Source organism: Papaver somniferum, chromosome 2, assembly GCF_003573695.1.
Source record: "Papaver somniferum cultivar HN1 chromosome 2, ASM357369v1, whole genome shotgun sequence".
In the NCBI taxonomy this organism is placed as follows: Eukaryota; Viridiplantae; Streptophyta; class Magnoliopsida; order Ranunculales; family Papaveraceae; genus Papaver; species Papaver somniferum.
Window position 1 is genome coordinate 204,793,175 of NC_039359.1, and position 18,356 is coordinate 204,811,530.

Below are 18,356 nucleotides of genomic sequence, written 5' to 3' on the forward strand. Positions count from 1 at the left end.
CAGCAATTTTGGCATCTGATTCAAAGCTTCCTTCTACCCTATTAACGTTTCCTCTGCCTAGAAGAATTGTTTTCTGGGGTACCCTATTGCTTTCCCATTGTTGGGTCTTTTCGGCGATTTCATGCAAATATGTCATCGCATCATCAACTGTTTGGTTTCCAAACCCACCTGTACGCATCGAGTCTACTGTAGTTGTGGTGGGATAATCTAAACCCTCATAAAGGATCTGAACTAACCTAACCTTTTATAAACCATGATGAGGACATTGGGATAATAAATCAGTGAACCTTTCCAAATACCTATACAAAGACTTTCCCTCTTGTTGCGAAAACGTGCAGATTTGCATCCTAATAAACGATGTTTTGTGCCTAGGGAAAAACTTGTTCAAAAAGGCAGATGTAAGTTGTTCGTATGTTTCAATTGATTCGGAAGCCAAACTATACAACCACGACTTGGCTTTATCTTTTAAGGAAAAGGGGAATAACCTGAGTTTTAAAGCATCATCATCAAGGTTTCTAAGTACTACAAATTTCCTCAAAGTCCCTAACATGAAAATAAGGGTTTTCATTTTCTTTTCCTAAAACGATTGGGAGCAACTGTAAGGTTCCAGGCTAAAGTTCATAATTTGCTTCAGTTTCAGGTAACCTGATACACGAGGGATGAGTAGTCCTAGTAGGATTCAACAAGGCTTTCAAAGTTGCCATTTCTGGCGCTATTGGACTATCAGGGATTCTTTGCTCAAACGGACATTCAAAAGAGGAATCTTCATGAATCAGTCTTTCTAAATTGAGGTAATCAAGACACTTAGAACTACTAGGTTTCTCTTTAACAAATCTACCTAGGGCGTCTCTTTTACGTTCAGGCATGCAACAGAATAAGGTAGCGAATTCTATGCAAACACAAAACAAGGCTGACTCAACCAAATCAAACCTAAATTTCTAGCAAACAAAAAGCATGATGGCTCCACTTAGATTGTTTCTAGACCAGCTTCTATTCTTTCGAAAAGGAACTCGTTACAATCTGAGCAAACCCCTCTGGAATCAATCTGAGTCAAAGTAAGTTGAATCGAGGAGAGGGAAGCTTAGTGGAGCTTTGATACCCAAGGCCTCACCGGTTACAAAGCGGCGCAGTCATGCTTTCAACTCACAGAAACCTTCAAGAACTTCGAAGTATGCTCAAAAGAGTAACCAATATTCTTCGAACGACTTTCCTATTAAGCTCGTTACCCTATAACTCTCGTTCTAGTTAAAATTTTAGGCCTAGGTTCGCGCTTGTTTTCGTTTTCCTAAGGCGGGCAAGAAGAGAACGGTGATAAAATCCGAACCCTTATCTTGTATGGCCAGTCCTTGCCCTTTACTAGGAAATTAAAGCAGTCGTTTTCAAGTCCTCAGCATTAATGCAAACGAAGGAATACAGTAAACCCGCTGACAGGGGATTCACGGGTGTTTCAAAAAACTTACCTCCCGTACCAGACGGGCGAAGAACCGCTGAAGTCGACTCGGGCCACGACTCCTATGTCATGTACGAACCCGAGGGGCCGAGGCGTTATCGTAATCACCGTCCTTCTCTGCACACAGTTTATATTTAAACCAACCCTTCCTTAGGGTTTTAAAAAAAAATAATAATGTCCAATGTCCAAATGTCCAAAAAGAAAAGAAAAATTACAAAAATAACAAACCCTAATACAGTTTTTTTTTTTTTTTTAATAAAAAATAAACAAAACCCTAAAAAAGAAAAAATATCTAAAAATAAATTTTCTTCTTTTCCGTTCTTTTCGCTTTAATCTTTCGCTCCAAGTCTTTATGCTTTAAGATCCAGTCTTTACGAAATCACCAAACTCCTTATGATCCAAAACCTGTAGACAAAAGATAAGTACCCAAAAACGTAAAAAAGAATAAATATAATAAAAACCTAAAAAATAAAAGAAAAATAAGTCTAAAACCCTAAAAGCAAATCCGCATCGGCGGCGCCAAAAATTGATGTGATTGTAGATAGTGATAAAAGTGGTTCGATTCTCAGACTTGCGAAGGATAAAATATATACTTAAATTCTAAAACAAAAATAAAAAAATCAAACAAAGATGATGTTGTTATCAATATTAAAAGAACACTAAGGCTAAGATTCCACTATTTTCCAAGTTCAAAGTGATTTAAATCCAATATTTATATTTATTCAATTTTTTCGTTTAATTTGATTCTAAGATGTTGCAACAAGTAGATTTTTAAAATAACAAGTGTAAATCAGAAGCATGGCATATCAAAAACCTAAGTCCAAGCATATACCATCAATGGAAATCACAATTTTTGAATAAAAATCATTAAAACAATTCTCAAACAAGGCAAATAATCATATAAATAATTGTAATAAATAAGATAAATAGAAAATACCACTCTTTATTGGAAAAATAGCTTCCTCTATCGCCTCAGCAATGGGGTTTATCTCCTCATATCAAAAATAGGTTCAAAATATTTTTCCATTGCTCAAAAGGTGTTTTCAAAAGTGAAGAGACTCAAAGGGAGTAAAACAGTTCAATCGCAACTTTTATATGTGTTGCAGATCGACTGTTACAAGAGAAACAGAAGGAATAAGACTGCTACAGTAACGATAGAAGCGAAGTGTTGCAGAACAACGACAGTTTTCTGCGACAGTTGGGCGTGGGTTGATGTTCTTCGTGTTCTTCAGCAGCACCAGCAGAAATAAAACTCCAATTCGTGATTTTAGCTCTTTGTTCTCTTCTGAACCTCTCCTAAAGTTGTCTGCCCCTCTCTGTCACTTGAAGCAACCTTTTTATAGCCAACAGGAACCCTAATACTCGATTTAATTCTCTCTTTACTTCGGCAGAAAGTCTCGAACTTCTCCATTTTCCAATCTCTTCTCTACGTTTTTTTGAGCTGTACAGGTCATTCCAGTTCCTCTATTAGATTGATACGAATTTCAGGAAGGGTTATCTTCCCTCAAATCACCCGTAACTGCCAGATATAATCTCAACAGAGCCCGAAAACTTATTCCTCCTCTGTTTTCTTCTCGCGGCTTATCCAGCCTCAGTTGGTTGAGTCCAATCAATCTACCAGCCCTGTTGTGATCCAGAAAGTCCAGCCCAACAAATATCTGCAATCGAATCTGGTCGATTCCTTTGCTAAATCCAATTCCAAACCTTCACGACTGCTGCCTTTTTTCTCGCCGAATTCCGATTCGAATTGTGAAGAAGAAGAGGCGCCCCCTATCCAGAGCAGGGGTTCCTTTAGCAGCTGCCTTGGGGTGTCCTTAGGGTGCCCCTTATCCATGTTGAGAGTCCGAATAACAAGTGTCCTCCGGGAGCTCTTAGACAACTTTTCAAGCCGATTTTTTCAAAAATATTTATTGGCCAAAAATACCTACACACACATAAAACACCATAATAAGTACAAAAATGAGAACTATCAATATACAGAATCGAGACAAATTAGACACAAAAATGTGTCTATCAGGCAAGTACATGTCGTTCCCACGAGGAGTGTGAAAATACTACTACTAACTAATATCAAGAATTAACTAATCAAATTCAATATTTTAGAAATTTATAGAACTAGGAACGCAAAATAGTAAAGACGTAACCAAAGATGTGAGAATCGGTAACCATGGTTTTATGGTATCCACTACTACTTATATTCAATTACTGAAATGAAACATAATTATGAATATATGATTATTGTATGTTCAACCGACATCACCTATTATATATATTAGAGTCGCAAATATCACTGGTATACCCTAAGCATAGCGCATCAAAAGAATAAATCTAAGCATGCACCATCAACTTGCATCAGCGAGAAAATTATACGAAACTAAATATAGTTCACAAACTTTATCTGGATTTTCTAAGCATAACCCATCAAAGATTTTAACCAAGCATGAATCATCAAATAATAAGACAAAAATATTTGTAAAACTAATTCATTAAGCACATAGGTTTTTAAAAATGTTGAAGCGACAGCTAATTTTCAATCAATCAATAAACAAAATTCAAGAATTATTCTTATTCAAATCATAATGGTCTATTGCTATATCATTCGAATCAAAGTACCTAATACCTCAAGTAGATTCAACCATAAAATTCCTAATTAAAAAACTATTAGCAAGACATGGCTTTCTTAAAATCCATAAACATGTTAAAAGAGAAATCGATTTCTAATCAAAATGGAATTGGGAAAACGAAAGAACGCAAACCCTTCTCCGTCTCTCTGGATGCCTCCTTCTCGATCTCTTTTTATTTTCTTCCCAGTTGCGGCTCCAGTAGCCGGCCCCAAAACCGTTCTCCTCTTCAGTATGTAGACCTTGTGTTTATATATGCTGTTGAGACTCTACCTCGGACCAAACAAGTTTCCAAAGGCCCAATCCAAGTCTCCGCCCATATTCCAAGTTCATACTCCTTTATAATCCGGCCACTTTCCATTATGTTCTTTCCCAAGTCCGGCTACATCACCAACTCCTAATCCCAGGCCATGTAACCACTGGATGAATCGAGTAACAACAACAATAACTCCAGCACCGTTACTTCATATCCCTGAATTCCAGTTCAACTGCAACTACAAACCCAGCTTCGCTGCCGATCGATCACCACTATAGATGCAACTCCTCCTTGTTTCGCTGCTATCTCAGCTAACCCATCTCCCTCTCTCAGTGAACTAACCACAGACCTACTTCCTTTGACATTGTTGTTGCAGTTCGTGTTTAACCACAGTTCTGCACCGGCCATTTCATCTCCGTCTGTCTAGGCATCACTCCATCGTCTGACCAACCAACTTTCGTTCATCTCATAACCTAAATAGTAGCAACAATTTCTCCTTCATTCACAATTCAATTTATACCCAATATTCTCATCACAGCCAACCTCCATTTCGACTAGATTTCAGTCCAAGTTCATCCACTAGTTATCATGGATTGTCGTTGTCGTATTCAGTCCACAACATCGTCCATCACCGGTGTCCGCAGCTTGTACAAATCACCACTACCACCTGTTGGGAAAATTGGCACCCGAGCGCAGCGGAAATGAGGATCACAAAGGGAAATTGGTGATATGAACCAAACATGTGAGAAATAATAAGAGAGACAGAAGATAAACAAGCACACACAACCACAACACAAGATTTACGTGGTTCACCTTTACATGCTACATCCACGACCAACACCACCAGAAAAACTTCCATTAAATCAAAGGCCATTACATGCTCTTTCCGCAACTAAGATAAGAACCAAAGAGTTAACAAGACATACCCGAGAACACCATCGAAGAAACCATAGAAACCAAGTCTCTAACCATTCTTCAAACCAGCCTCATGTCTTCTCTTCTACGATTTTTCACAGCTGCTAGTAACAAAGGAGAAACATGGAAACACTAGAAACTAGGTTTCGGGAAAAGCCCCAAACCCTAAACACTAGACACAAAAATCCTCTTTCTACAAGTTTTTCTCTCGCACCGATATTGACTTTCACCGTAGCACACGATCCTCCCTACCAAAAAGACAAAAATCCTAAGTACAAGGATCTACCACTCTTCTAGGTTGGAATGATTACAACTCTACAATTGTAGCACTATATATAGAGACACAAAATTGGCACTCAAGAAGCCCTAACTTTGGGAACAAGTTTTCCTAACTTAGCTCTTAAGTTCCTAAAATTTAGGAACAAGCTTGCTTAGAATAGAGTTTGACTTGTGGTCAAACTACTCACCTATTAAATCCCACAATTCTCCACCTCGGATCATGCTTTCAAGCATGAGACGATCACAGAAAATTACCTCCATCTTCCACCATAGTTGTTCACCATCTCTATATACACGTAGAAGTACTTTTGAAGCTCAAACCTGAGCTTCCATCTTCATAGAAACATCTCTTCGATCAAAATACCATGACATTGATAAAAGTCTTTAAACCACTTCTTTATGAACAACATTTGTGAAACTGGCCACGCTTCACAAACACCATGAAAATCTTCTACCACCATCAACGAATCCTTGCACAGACTCCACCATTGATCACCAAGAGAACCATCCAGAAGAATCGCCGCTAGCTCCACCTAACCAATAATTAAGCTAACAACATATTGAACTCTAATCCACAAAGAAAGAATTAACTTCAATATCATACTCCAACACATGTCATGATTACCGTGTATCTGAAATAAACCATCAGACTTCTCCATTGTGATTAACAGGCTTAATCCTTTGAGCGATTCCCAAAGCCATCACCAATATGACTTACTTTTTACCACCATCACACCCAACATACTCTCTCATAATATATATCGTGTGAATTCCCATATACCGTGGTACATGCTTTCGAGATCGGGCACATTCTTGATATTACGTGCAAGCCATCAAGGATACTTTAACATATACTTAAGAACATAAATCTATAACATCTCGTTCATAACTTTGAAGCGTTTACTGGACTTGCTTCTACATGACACCTCACAGCACCATCCTTTCTTCAAACTTTGTAACCCATTCTTTATAGTGTATGATTACTAACACTCTTCAAGAAGTAAATACGTATTCCACCTCATTCATCCTTATTCTGCATCCCATACTACATCATAAAACCAAATAAAGAACATATACTTCTACCAAGTTGAACCTTCCCCTATTTGTAAATCACATCACAAAACCAACTTTGTCTAAACACCGGTTGAAACATTATCTTCAAAAAATATTTCTCCACCCGAACAATAAATCATCGTTCAATTCCAGGTTCAATCACACCAGCCCGTCCTTGGATCTGATACCAATTGTTGGGGAAATTGGCACCTCGAGCGAAGCGGAAATCGGGATCACAAAGGGAAATTGGTGATATGAACCACACATGGGAGAAATAATAAGAGAGACATAAGATAAACAAGCACACACAACCACAACACAAGATTTACGTGGTTTACAGGCTACATCCACGACCAACACCACCATAAAAACTTCCATTAAATCAAAGATCATTACATGCTCTTTCCACAACTAAGAAACCAATTCTCTAACCATTCTTCAAACCAGCCTCATGTCTTCTCTTCTACGTTTTCTTTACAGCTGCTAGTAACAGAGAAGAAACATACAAACACTAGAAACTAGGTTTAGGGCAAAGCCCCAAACCCTAAACACTAGACACAACAATCCTCTGTCTACAAGTTTTTCTCTCGCACCGATATTGACCTTCATCGTAGTGTAGTTGCAGGAAATCCTACACTACACCACTCATATGATTTCATGGATGATCAGCTCATTTTTAGGTTTTCACTCTCAATTTTATTGATTAATTTTTGAATGTTCTTACAAGAAAGATAAAGAAGTCAAGAATGATCTCTGCTCTGAACTTTCTCTATCCTATTTACTTGTTTCTTACTCAAAAAAGATCTCTCTCTCTCTTTACAACTCGAATGACTATTTGTAGGGAAATACATAGTGGATGATAACTAATCTGTCCTTTATTTTCGGATATAGTTTGCGATATGCTCGCAACCTTACAAATGTTAATTTCGCAAGCTCTCTAATTTTCACAAGACTGTCACATCTTTCTCAGGACTTTAAATGACGTCATTTATTCTATCATTTCTAAAACTGTTCTGCGACGCTATTGTGTTGTACCATTGATAATTTCGCTGAGACATAATTTTTGCGAGATTCTGATCCTACACGTAGCACACGATCCTCCCTACCAAATAGACCAAAATCCTAAGTACAAGGATTTACCACTCTTCTAGGTTGGATTGATTACAACTGTACAATTCTAGCACTATATATAGCGACACAAACTTGGCACTCAAGAAGCCCTAACTTTGGGAACAATTTTTCCTAACTTTGCTCTTATGTTCCTAAACTTTAGGAACAAGCTTGCTTAGAATAGAGTTTGACTTGTGGTCAAACTACTCACCTATTAAATCCCACACCACCAACATTTCATCCATCATATCCACCTTCCTTGTACAAAACTCGAACCAGAATCCCCATCAAATCCAGCTGAGCCAACACAACCATTACTTCCTTGTTGAACTGCTCTTCTTCACATTTTATTCTCACTGAATGTCTAACCTCCTTCCTCCACCGGTCAGAATGACACTGCACTGATTTCCATCTTCTAACAACTTCAGCAGCAATCAATCTCAGCGCCAGCATCATCGTCCATACTTCCTCGTTCCCATCAGACACAAAACAAGCTCATAATCCCCTCCATTCGTCCAACCAGTTAACAGCAGCGGAAGCATCAGTTCAGCTGCTTTTCCGACCCTTCTCATCATTCAAAACAAACCCAAAATGGCCACACACTCCAGCTTTCTTCCCTGTAAGCAAATGGGTTATACCCAATCTCTACAATTCCACCTTCGTTCAAGAACAACCGAGAGCATAAACCAACAGTCCCTTTGAGAGCTGATGCTTTCTGCCAAGAAATGAAAATATCTTAAACTCCGAGTAACTAACATGTGGTGATAATGAAGCCAGGCCACGTTCACTCATCTTCTTTGCCTAAACCACTAGTGGGAGTTTCACACGCTTGAGTGAAATAAATTTCATTTGTTTATCTTTGATGTTTATGTCCATGAAATGATGAAGTGGTGCAACAACATAGGCAACCCAAGGAAACCACGGTTAAATGATCCCTGTCTCTGTCGTGCCTTTGAGTCGCGAACGCCAGTTTGGCTCCGTATTAAGAGGTTTATTATCCGGATGATCCAATTCACTTGTACTTTCTACAAAAGCACTAAAATAGTGTTATTAGCCAAATATCGAGTCCTAGCTAGTATAAATACGGGTATAAAATGTATCACTTCCGTGCTTTTCATTATTCTTCCCACTTTTGTGCCTCACAGAAAATGTATATTTGTTGATTGTAGAAAACCAACGATCATGCATTCTGTTAACCTTGGCCCAAGTTTGTAAAAACTTCAAAGCATGGTTATCAGTATTATCAACAAAGTCTCTATGGATCAAATAAGTGTGCCAATGTTTCAAAGCTTGAACTAAAGCAAGCAATTCAAGTTCATATGTAGACCACTTCTTCTGAGTATTTGTATTCTTCTCGCTGTTGATAGACGCATTTATGTGTCTATTTTGCTCTCAATGTTCTGTATTGTTAGTGCTCGACATTGTACTAATTATGGTGCTTTTGTGTTTGGATAGGTGTTTTTGGAGAAATACATTTGTGTGGAAAAAGTGCTCGAAAAGTGCTATTTGGACCCCCAGAGAAAATTACTAAAGGCACCCCAGAAAAAGTGTTAAACGGCACCCTGACTTTGGATTATGGCACCCCCAGGCGCCCTGACTGTTAAAGGCGCCCATATTTTGGATAGGAGGAACTTCTTCTTCACGGTTTAAAAATGAAATTTTGGCAGAAAGAAATATACAACAGCATCGATATTTCTGGAGAAGATTTTAACGAGTTATGTTGGAGATTCTCAAAGGATTTGGACTTGATGTATCCTGTTTCGGTAAAACAGGATTGGTATATGGTTTTGAACAAGGGAATTTTTTTTTCCTTTTATAGAACAGAGGAGGTGGAAATACTATCGAAATCTTGTGGAGATTTTTGTCGGAGATTTTCAACAGTATTGATTGGGAATGATTTGACACACCGAAGTAGGATTGCTGACTGGTTTTTGATCGAAAAAATAGAAGATTTTCGTGTATATTTGAGTCAACAGGGAAAGAATAATATCTCGAAGATTTGCTGTTATCTGCAAGTTAATGCAATATATGGGAATATAAAATCCCCTGGGATTCGTATCTATCAGTTTAGGGAAGTTCTGAAAGATTTTGACAACTCTTCTACGTGTGAAAATAAAGAGAAAATACTTGGGAGATAATTTATTAATCGTCAGAAGATGTGAGTATTAACTCAAGAGATATCCATCTGTTGTGTATAAATAGGTGATGGGGGACACACAAAAGTGGATGAAGAGTAAGGGGTGAGAACAGAGTGTAGGAATTAGAGTTGGCGAGAGTTGTTGTTTCTTCCATGAGAGAAGAACACGAAGAACAATAGACTGCAAAAAGCAGTCGTTTTCTAGTGTCGAAAAAACCGTTACGTTTTCTTCCAGATAAGAATGTTTTTTTGCGACAGTTTTGAGCTATAGTTTTCTTGTAACAGCTACTTTGTAACAAATCATTTGTAACAGTAGGTTTTGTAACAATTATAACTGTTACAAACACACTGCTTTATATATTTTCTTCAATAAAACACCTTTTTGAGCTATGGAAAATTATTTTGAGCGTGTTTTGAGTGTGAGGAGCTAGACCCCATCGCTGGGACGACGGAGGAAGCAACTTTTCATGATTGTGGTAAATGAATTAATTCTTTTATTGACTTTTTGCATAGATTTAATTGCTTTATGATTTCTATTCATTATTTGTTATTTTGTTAGATGCCGCATGCTTAGTTCTAAATACTTGATTTTTGATTTAATGGGGGTTGTAGTAATGAAGGTTCAAACTCTCGGATTTGTGAAGGATAATTTTTTTTAGACTTAATAAAAAATATAAATATATACAATAAAATATTAACAATGGTGAGAGTTACGGGGGCTTAGGATTCGACCAAATTCATTTCTTAAATGGTTCAGAAATTAATTTTAGGCAATTATAATTCAAAACAAAATGAATTAACTCTATTCTTTGCCAAACGGATTTGTTCTTAGGTAGAATTTTTAGGTTTTTATTATTATTATTATTATTTACTATTATTTGTTCCTTTTTACGTTTTTTTTTGTGTCTTTGATTTACAGGTTCGAAGTGGAATTCTAAGGACTTGGGAACGAAAAGCTTAAAGCTAAAAGCTAAAAGCTAAAAGATAAGAAAAAAAAGACATAATTTTTTTTTAGGATTTGTAAATAGGCTTTATTTTTCATAATTTTTGTAATATTTGGACTTTTTATTTGGACTTTATTCTGGACTTTTGGACATTTTTTTAACCATACGGAAGGGTCTTATTATTAATAAAAAAAAAAATTAAATATAAACTGTTTGCAGGGAAGGACGACGATTACAATATCGTCTCGGCCCCTCGGGTTCGTACACGACATAGGAGTCGTGGCCCGAGTCGACTTCAACGGTTCATCCCTCGTCTGGTACGGGAGGTAAGTCCATCGAAACACTCGCGAATCTCCTGTAAGCGAGTTACTGTATTCCTTAAGGTGATTCATTGATTGAGGACGAATTTGGACTGTTTTTAAATTCCTAGTAAAGGGCAAGGCCTGGCCAGTACAGGATAAGGGTTCGGATTTCATCACCGCTCCCTTCTTGCCCGCCTTAGGAAAACGAAACCTAACGCGAACCCAAGCTTAAAATTTGGAATAGAACGAGACCGATAGGGTAACGAGCTTAATAGGAAACTCGTTCGAAAAATATTGGTTGCTCTTTAAGCACACTCCAAAGTTCATGATGGTTTCTGTGAGTTGAATGCGTGACTGCGCCGCCTTGTGATAGCGGTGAGGACTTGGGTATCAAAGCTACACTGAGCTTCCCTCGCCTCAGTTCAACTTACTTTGACTCGGATTGATTCCAGAGGGGTTTGCTCAAATTGCAACGAATTCCCTTTCGAAAGATAGAAGCTGGTCTAGAAACAATCTAAGTGGAGCCATCATGCTTTTTGTTTGCTAGAAATCTTTAGGTTTGTTTTGGTGGAGTCGAGTCGGACTTGTTTGTGGTTGTGTATAATTCCTTTGCAATTAAGAATGTCGAACTGGTATGATAGAATCCAATACAATGATTATCGACCTGAATTTGAATATGGACATCATCAGTTTTATGACCATGGTGGGAATAGTAGTTGGGAACGCCAACCTTTTCAAGGTTATGGTTCATACCATGGTGAGCCCAATTACTATCCACACGCGAATTTGTCTTACGAGCAAGAAACTCAGGAGCATTGTAGTACTAGTTACTCGTTTTTGGAAACTAGTCCTGATTATGATATTTCTGAACCTGTTCCATCTCTAGAAGAGACTCAACAACGGATTGAAAGGACGTTTAAACGTTTAGTTGCAATGAATAGTTCAAAAGAAGAGTGTACACGATATTCTGAGATGATAAACGAGAGTAGTGAACGTATAAGTGTTATGCTCAGTGAAATTCAGGCACGTCTAGAGGCAGAAAATGAACAGTTAGCTAATGCTGCTCGAAATAATCTAAATTTCCAAAATAGTGTTTGTAATTCTATCTTTGATATCAATAGTGAATATTTTCCTAATTTAGAGGACAAGGCTAGAATAAAAGACACTACTTATTTAGATAAGGTTCAATCATCTTTGTACTATTATGATGATGAGGATAGTAGTAATGAAGAATCTGAAATATGCATAGTGATCAGGAATCTATTAATCCAATTGAGCTTTATAATGATTATATTATTTCTAGTTCAAATCCAAATAATTTTTATGATTATTCACCTATTTAAAAGGAAGAGGATTTGATTAGGGATACCACCGTTTTAGACGATGTAGTTTTTCCTTTTGATTACGAAACCGATAGTGGTTTAGAGGAACGGGTTTATTCTGAAAATGCTGTTTTAGAGTCTAGCGACTTAGAAACAATAATCTTAAATGAAGAACATAGACCCGTAGAGATGAGTAAAGATGCACTACCTGATAAGAACTTAGAAGAATCAATTGACCACTTCCAAGAATCTGATGATCTAGAAATTAGGGAGATTATGACTAGTCTATCTAGAGACACTGAAAACTCTAAGTTTGGGGGTGATTATCACTTTCCTAGTGCTTTACCTTTAACTCTCAGAAAGTCCCCTCACATAGGACTTGATATCCATGCTCAACCATCTTACAAGATTATCTTCATACTAGGTTTCCCGAACCTAATGATGTCCTGAAAAAAGTTCAGTCGTTAGAAACCCATCCTCTGGTTGATGTGGTTTGCCCAGGCTATGATACCCAGATTGAATTTGTTTTCCCACCAAATAGTTTTCTTCCAATTGTGGGAATGTATGGATTTCCAATGTGTCACTTATTAAGTTCTGAGACTAAGTCTAAGTACTTTAGGAAATTAGAATCGACACATTTGCTTCAGAATGACCACTACTCTGACTTTGGTCAACTATGTAAGTCATACCTAATTGACTTAGAGGATCCTAAATTATTTAGGTTATTTTGTGATTCCAGGTTCTTATCTGAGTTTTTCCAGACTCTAGGACCTAATAATTTGGATCCTACCTATGAGGAAATGCATCCGAGGAAAATAGTCTATTTAGACCCCTTCATAGAACCTGAACCTGAACCGCAATTAGCGATAGTTATCCAGAAACTAGGTAAGGGAATTCTAGTCTTGTACATTTTTTTGGTTCACTGCAGTTTCCTTTTGTCAGCTCTTTTTGGTTTTAAAGACCCACAGTTATTCCGGCTACTGTTATACGGTTCGAGTTGACTAATCCTTGCTTAGTCTGGCTGAAGACTTTAAACTTAGCACTTCTTGGGAGGTAACCCAATATTCATGCGACACGGTAATATATTTCCTTATCTCTTTTGCTTCAAGTGGTAACAGTTTCTCCTTGTTCATGCTTTTAGTTTCATCTTTAGAACATTGAGGACAATGTTAGATTTAAGTTTGGGGGTATGGGAGAAACTTTTTAGTCGCATTTTTGAAACTTCTAGCGTCACATAGTACCCGGTTAGCTAAGTTTACATACTGTTTCTCACCGAAAAGATAGAAATTGGAATGCTAGAGATAACAACTTATTGAGACATTAGAGAAAAAGACATTGAGATCCTTGAAATTCAGGAGAGAACTTGTTCCTTTTAGAGGGTAACCGTGATGGACCTAACCATACATGATGGAAAGTCAAGTAGGTCAGAAGGAAATGCCAGAAATACAAAGTAACCTCACAATGTAGTCTTAGTTACTGGATTACGACTCTCTCTCTCAGTAGAAACTTATCATCATCAACAAGCGGAGTGACATCAAAATTTATGAAAAAGTTGAAGACGTTTAAGGTTTAGAAGCAACAATAGAAAAGAATAATTAAAAAATCAAAGTTGAAGTTATAAGAGCAAATGATATAAGTTGTTAGAATCCATGATACCAAGACATCACAAGTTGCGAAGATCCAAGTTTTGAAAGTCCTTCTCTCATGGCCATGTAAATTGTTGTCTTGTAATTTTTGTTTTCAAAAAAAAAAATGAAAAAATGAAAAAATGAAAAAAAATAAATAAAAAAATCATCGTTACGTTTTGTTCAATAAGGCCAAAGGGAAGTAGAAATTTATAAGTCAAGGAAGAAATCGAAGAGAAGAGTTAATTGTCAAGGTTTTATGAGGTTCGAGAGTTTATCATCAACAGTTGAAGACCGAAGAAGGCGTTGTTTCTACTGAGCACTGTGAGAGAGTCGAAGAGAGATGCATATTGGTTGCTTTGTTAGTCTGCTTTCAATCTGGCACAAGATCTTTCTAGCACTGGTTTAACTCATCACACGTAATTAGTCCAGCTGTGTAGCAGATGTCCCTCTCATTTTTATCTCTCTCCTAATCTTATCCAGCTGTAAAGCAGCGGACGCATCTTACAATGTTTATCTAGCTGTGTAGCGGATATCTCTTTATCTAGCAGTCGTGTGGATGTGTCTCCCCTTTTCTTCAGTTAGCTTTAGAGATGACACCCTTAATTTCTATGGCATTCTAGTTACTTGGAGATAGGTTAAGAATATGTATGTTCTCATAGCTCTTTGGATACTTGTGACCAATTAGAAGTCATGGTTTTTGTGGGTACACCTATGTTAAACCCACCCGATATTAACTCGGTTTTATTTTTTTGAGTTTTGCTCGAGGACTAGAAAATAATAAGTTTGGGGGTATTTGATAGACGCATTTATGTGTCTATTTTGTTCTCAATATTCTGTATTGTTAGACTCGATTAAGTACTTATTGTATTATTTTGTGTTCTTGTAGGAAATTTTAGAGAAATAAGCTCTTGTGGCGAAATGGGCTCAAAAAGTGGTGTTTTACACCCCCAAGATAAAGTATTAAAGGAACCCCAGAAATGCACTGGAAACGTCACAGAAATGTCCCGGAGGAACCAAGAAAAATTACTATTTCCACCCAAAAATTACTATTTCAGCCCCAATTGCTAAAGGGACACCAGAACTGGATTAGGGGGAGGCCAGTTTTCTTCCCAAATTCAAATTCCAAAATTGGCGGGAAAATTTGGTTATTTACTGGCATATTTTCCAATCGATTTTTGAAGGAGTTTCAGGCCGATTCAATGGCTGAAACTCATTGGGTATCTTCTGCTGGGCTAGACAGGAAGGATATGGGTGTTGGATGCGATCAAATTTGGCTGGAAAATCCATCAGATGAAATCAGAGCAGACGCGTGCATGGAAAATATTTCACGGGGTTTTGATGAGTTGGAAGTGTGCTGCTCGTGTTTGGATGGGGCTTGGCTATATTCTGAAGTGTGTTTGGGATAAACAAAGAAAATCTACCCACCATTTACATATACAGACGCGTATAGAGATAATTCAGGGAAGAAAATATTCCGAAATATTTTTCTTCAATGGCCGAGTAAATGAAGATTATTTGGAGTTAATGGAGGAGATTCAATGGTTCAATTACGTATAAATATGTTCCTAATGTGCTACAGAGAGGTTGTCGAGAGTTTGGGGTCGAGAGTTGGGAGAAGATAGGAGAGCGCAGGAAGCAGAAATCACGAGTTGAGTTTCTTCTGCTGCTGCCATTGATGAAGGCCAAGAACACGAAGAACGAACTGGCATAGACACTCGTTCTCCAACAATGTTTATGACGCAGAGCAGTGGGTCGTAAACACTGTTGGAGAACGACTATCTATGCCAGTCCGTTCTTCGTGTTCTTGGCCTTCATCAATGGAAGCAGCATCAGAAACTCAACTCGTGATTTCTGCTTCCTGCGCTCTCCTATCTTCTCCCAACTCTCGACCCCAAACTCTCGACAACCTCTCTGTAGCACATTAGGAACATATTTATACGTAATTGAACCATTGAATCTCCTCCATTAACTCCAAATAATCTTCATTTACTCGGCCATTGAAGAACAATATTTCGGAATATTTTCTTCCCTGAATTATCTCTATATGCGTCTGGATCTGTAAATGGTGAGTAGATTTTCTTTGTTTATCTCAAACACACTTCAGAATATAGCCAAGCCCCATCCAAACACGAGCAGCACACTTCCAACTCATCAAAACCCCGTGAAATATTTTCCATGCACGCGTCTGCTCTGATTTCATCTGATGGATTTTCCAGCAAAATTTGATTGCATCCAACACCCATATCCTTCCTGTCTAGCCCACCAGAAGATACCCAATGAGTTTCAGCCATTGAATCGGCCTGAAACTCCTTCAAAAATCGATTGGAAAATATGCCAGTAAATAACCAAATTTTCCCGCCAATTTTGGAATTTGAATTTGGGAAGAAAACTGGCCTCCCCCTAATCCAGTTCTGGTGTCCCTTTAGCAATTGGGGCTGAAATAGTAATTTTTGGGTGGAAATAGTAATTTTTCTTGGTTCCTCCGGGACATTTCTGTGACGTTTCCAGTGCATTTCTGGGGTTCCTTTAATACTTTATCTTGGGGGTGTAAAACACCACTTTTTGAGCCCATTTCGCCGCAAGGGCTTATTTCTCTAAAATTTCCTACAAGAACACAAAATAACACAATAAGTACTTAATCGAGTCTAACAATACAGAATATTGAGAACAAAATAGACACATAAATGTGTCTATCAATACTTTAGATGCGTCATGCTTTTAACTTACAAATAATATTTTACAAAATCTATTTTTGGCAAAGAACTAGAGTCACAACTTCTTTTGTTTGAGCTATATTGTCTAGAGTTAATGACTGAATCATAACAATATGAAAAGTAGTGGAATCCCGCGTCTCAGCATCTCTTCATCTTGTGACAAATTGTGTATATATATTTTTCCTTATTTTCTTTATTATGTCTCAAAACAAATTCTCAACAAATCTGATTGAACGAATCATCTTACTACAACATCATTGAAAAATACCATCAGCTGTCAAAAGCAACAGGATGGGATTCTTGAGATAATACTGCACCAATGGCAATGATTGAAGCATCGCAATCAATCTCAAATGGTTTAGAAAAATCAGGCAAAGCTAGAACTGGAGTTGTACATAATTTTTGCTTAAGAATATAAAATTTTTTATCAGCTTCTTCAGTCCAAACAAACTTTTCCTGTTTCATACATTCAGTAATAGGGGCTGCAATAGTACTGAAATTGCGAATAAACCTTCTATAGAATGAAGCTAAGCCATGAAAACTCCTTACATCCTTAAGTGAAGTAGGAATATGCCATTCTTTAATAGCTTTGATCTTGGAAGGATCAACATGTATTCCTTCATCAGATACCATATATCCCAAAAAAGTAACCGTAGAGACATGAAGGTACATTTCTTCAAATTTACAAATAAAGTGTGATCTTGTAATACTTGAAATACCTTTGAAAGATGAATAAGATGTTCCTTTATACTGCGGCTGAAAATCAAATGTCATCAAAGTAAACAATAACAAATTGACCCAAAAAAGGTTGTGAGACATGATTCATAAGTCTCATGAAAGTACTAGGAGCATTAGACAAAACAAATGGCATAAAAATCCACTCATATAAACCTTCACGTGTTTTAAAGGATGTTTTCCATTCATCTCCTTCACGAATACGTATTTGATGATAACCACTTCTCAAATCCATCTTGGAAAAAATTATAGAACCAACTAACAAGTCAAGCATATCATCAATACGAGTAATATGAAATCTGTAAGGAATAGTTATTCAATTCAAATCCCTAAAATCAATACACATGCTCCATCCATTGTCATTTTTTGGTACCAAGAATGCAAGACAAGCACAAGGACTGTTGCTAGGTCTAACCAATCCTTTAGCCAATAAATCGTTCACTTGATCCCTTGTAATATTTCATGTTCACTTGGCTTAACCGATAATGTGCTTGATTTGGAAGAGATGCACCAGGTATGAAGTCAATAACATGTTGAATATTTTTTAATGGAGGCAATGTCATAGGTAACTCATCAGAAAATAAAGCACTAAACCGAGATAGTAATGGACTTACCTTATCTGGAATGTCAATCAATGGTTTGTATTCTTCATGAGAACTAAGAGTATGAGAAGTATGTAAAGAATGAGAAAAGGTAGCTACTAAATCACTAGTATTTCCATCACAATTCTCTGGAATAGGAGAAGAAGATTGTGAAGGACATAATCTCTTTAATTTCCTTTGATGAGTAAAAGTGTAAGTATTGTCAAAGCAGTTATGGACTGATTTAATATCATATTTCCAGGGTCTTCCAAGTAAGAGGTGAGAAGCAGACATATCAATAACATCACA